The 3,952-nt window shown below is 37.6% G+C and overlaps 1 non-coding gene across 1 annotated transcript; it reads left to right on the top strand.

Annotated features, from left to right (window-relative positions):
- Positions 1-918: 918 nt before the first annotated feature.
- LOC123572621 (U7 small nuclear RNA) lies at positions 919-982 on the top strand. The gene has a single exon (XR_006697181.1). It is a non-coding gene; the product is annotated as a U7 small nuclear RNA (small nuclear RNA).
- Positions 983-3,952: the final 2,970 nt, after the last annotated feature.

The following is a 3,952-nucleotide window of genomic DNA, read 5'->3' as shown; positions in this document are numbered from 1 at the left end:
AATATGCTTTAAAAAAGTAATGTTAAATAAGAATCTAAGTAGAATTTTACATATTGCAGTTGATTGACATATCTTTTAGATCTCTCTCTTTTTTTTTTTTTTTGTTGAGACAGAGTCTTGCTCTGTTGCCCAGGTTGAAGTGTAGCAGCATGATCATGGCTCACTGCAGCTTTGACCTCCTGAGCTCAGGTGATCTGTGCACACCACCCTGCCCTGCTAATTTTTTGTATTTATTTGTAGACACAGGTTTTCACTGTTTGCCCAGGCTGGTCTTGAACTCCTGAGCTCAAGTGATCCACCTGCCTTGGCCTCCCAAAGTGCTGGGATTATAGGTATGAGGCATGGGGCCTGGCCTAAATCTCTTTTAACCTATATATTCCCCTTTCATCTTTATTTAAATTGCAGTTTATTTATTTAAGACACACAGAGTGTTTTTTTCTTTTAGACTTCCCCACAGTCAGGTTCTGTTGATAGCATCCCCATGGTATTATTTAACATGTTTCTCTGTCTTTTGCAGTTTCTGTAAATCTAGAAAATTTGCTTTTAAAAGGTGATCATGGAGTGTAGCCTCAGCACTCCCACTTGTTAGAAATGAAAATGATTGGACTTTATCCTAAACCTATTTAATCAGAAACTCTGGACTTGCAGTCCAGTAATCTGATTTAACAAGCCTTTTGGGTTATCCTAATCCCACTGATGTTTGCAAATGACTGACCTAGGTCTTTGGTCAATTTTAGGTTTGATTTTTTGGCAAGAGTAATTCATAGTAATGGTGTATTCTTTTAAAAGGCATATAGTATCTGATTATCTTTTATTTTATAACCAGCGATGCTCAGCACTTAGATCCATGAGGGTATAGTAGAAATTGCAAAACAGAGATAGTGTATTGTCCCTTCTTCGCTTATTACCTGAAACACAGAGTGTTACAGCTCTTATGGAATTTGTCTAGCAGGTTTTCTGGTCTTCACAGGAAACTTCCCCTTCCCCCCCAAAACAAGAGAGAAATAGTCCTCATTTACTATTTAGTAACCCAGTGTCCTTAAACAATCTTAAACATGCTGAGACGTTGAAAGAATAGTACAATGAAAACCCATATACTAGAATTGCTTCATGGTTCTACAGGCTATATACAAAGCCTAGTGTCAGCAACTGCTTCTGTTGAAGGGCTCAGGAAGCTTACAATGCTGGCAGAAGGCGAAGAGAGAGCACATCACATGGCAGGAGCAGGAGAGAGAGAGGGAGACAGAGAGAGAGAGAGAGAGCGAGAGAGAGAAATATTCTTTTAAACAACCAGGTCTCACACAAATTCAGAGAACTTATTCCTTATCATGAAGAGAATGGCACTAAGGCATTAATGAGGGATTCGCCCCTATGATCCAACACCTCCCACTAGGCCCCGCCTCTAACATGGGGGATTATAGTTTAATATGAGATTTAGAGAGAACAAACATCGAATCCATATCACATTGCATGTGGTTGTCATGTCTCTTTAGTTTCCTTTAATCTAGAATAGTTCCCTCTCCTGTTTATCTTTCACGGCATTAACATTTTTGAAGGGTTAGAGCAATCTGTTTCAGAGAATGTTCCACAATCTGGATTTGATTGTTTTCTTGTGCTAATATTTAGGTGAAACATTTTTGGGAAAATACAATATAGATTATGTTATATACTTCCAATACCATCACATCAAGAGTCATATCATGACAATGTGTTCCATTACTGGGGATCCTATATTTGATCAGTTGGTTAAAGTAACACTGCTAGATTCTTCTATTGTGAAAGAAGAAAAGTTTATTTTATGAACCTGATTTTATGTAGCTTAATTAACACCGTGTAAGGAAAAACTTGAAGTGACTTGTTACTATCATGAAATGGATTTAAAATCCAGTTATAATTTTCCAAACAATATTAGTCTACACAGAACCTACCTTATTCTATTTTTTCCAAGCCATCACAAAATTCACTCTGGAGATCTTTTCTTGGCAAAAATGCCTCAGCGGAAATTTTTGTTCTTCTTCTTTTTTTCTCCATTAAATACATGCTTAATAATGTAAACATTTACAGTCTCTTTTTAAAAAAACTTTGCAAGAAGATTAAATTATTTCAGGCTCTTGAGATGAAACAGATAAAAGGAATTTTACCTATATGCTCACAGAATATATATACACACACATATATATGTGTGCATATATATATATATATATGATTCAGCCTTTGAAGGAAATAACTTTATTCTCCTTGAATTCTCAGTATTCAAAACCAGAATTCTTTCCTTCATTCTGTATATGTTTCAAGTAATTTCTGTTATGACTAGAAAGGAAGACTAGTTGCGTGTATATTGTTGTAATCGTACAGTGAAATGATTCCCTTATTCTACTTGGAGTTTTGGAAAATGTCTCTGTTCTTGTATTGGTTTGATATTTGAGTGCCCTTCTTTGGCTACTTTGTTAATCACATCATTTCAGATGTAATTTTGTTTTGATTTCCAATTCTGCCTTACTTTTTCCTTAGTTGTTTTTCCTTACTCATCTTTCTCTTTTCAGTCCTTCCTTGAGTGCTCTGTGTGTGCACATGAGTGCACATGCTAGAGAAGAGAATGACTGTTTTCCAGTTGAGTTACCTGCCAAGAATATTTAGAACTAATAATACATTCATATACGTGGTAACCTTAGCTTACAAATATTTCTGTTAATAATGATATACTACAAGATATGAGACTGGTTTCTAACCATCCTTAATAATACAAACTAATTATTAGTCAATTAGGCTAATTAATTTTATAGGCTTACTATAAGCAGAAATTATATGTATCACTAACCTCACCTCACCCTTTTGTGTCATGGACAGGCCTTGACTATAGCTGAGTGCCTTCAAGAACACTGGAGCCATATCTTCTAATTAGGATTCTCTTCCCAGGTACTTCTGATCTCTTGTCTCTGTTCTCTACCACTCTATAGACTATACCACTCCATTCCGTGGTCTTTTGGGTTTTTTGCAAGTCTGTAGCCACATATTTGATACTACAAGCACAATTATTTTTTATTGAGGATACCAGATCATTCCTTTCAAATAGAGTGTGTTATTTGGCTCACAGTTCTATTATTTCATGCCCCATCACACTTCTCTACACGGCAATGGAGAAAGGAAATGTAGCAGGAAATGATTTGGGCCAAAACTACTGTGGGACAGCCATGGGAGGCCTGAGAAGCAGTTCTCTGGGAGGTAGGGCCAAGTATCGAGTGTCAGTGTCTTGGCTGTCTGACAGGGCATGGCAGGGGATCCCAGGCTTAATCTGATTGGGGCTGGGGGACTGTGAGACCTTGCTGATCTGGGAACCTCAGCATCCTAGTGGGGATCTATCACCAGGCTGAAGCCAGGCATGCACAGTCAGGCTTCTGATGCCCCTGAGACCATCTAATTCTCAGAAGCCACTCCCTCAGATCCCACAGAGTGGTTGGCCTGCCTTCTCTAGCAACCTTTGTGGTGGTCTTGAGCTACATATAACTCCAGAGTGTTTGCTCAGCTGCTGTGGGACTCCTTGCCCAAGAGACCTAGCCCTGTGAAAAAACCGGGTGACAGTTTGAGCCAATAAAACATCTTGGTTCTCCATGGCAGAAAACAAACTTGGAGTCTATGAATGTGAATAGCATACCTTTTTATTTTCTAGGCTGGCAAATATGCTACTGTATAAACTGACTTACTTTTCATCCCTCAAAGATGAAGGTTGATCATCCTTCAAGTCATATCTTTAAAAGAGCCATAGACCTTTAAAAGTATTTCATTCTTAGCAGCCTTCAAGCTTTTTAGAAAATTGTCTTTCATAATGCACTATAAAAATAAAAACAGTCACCACTGTCTCCTGGCTTACACCAACACATTGTTGTCTTTTTATGTTTTCTTTTTGGTCAAAGTCACTACTTAACAAAAAAAAAGAACAGTTTTTATTTTTGTT

Source organism: Macaca fascicularis, chromosome 3 (genome assembly GCF_037993035.2).
Source record: "Macaca fascicularis isolate 582-1 chromosome 3, T2T-MFA8v1.1".
NCBI classification, from domain to species: Eukaryota; Metazoa; Chordata; class Mammalia; order Primates; family Cercopithecidae; genus Macaca; species Macaca fascicularis.
Note: the sequence above shows the minus strand (reverse complement) of the source record. Positions and strands in the feature narration are given on the sequence as shown.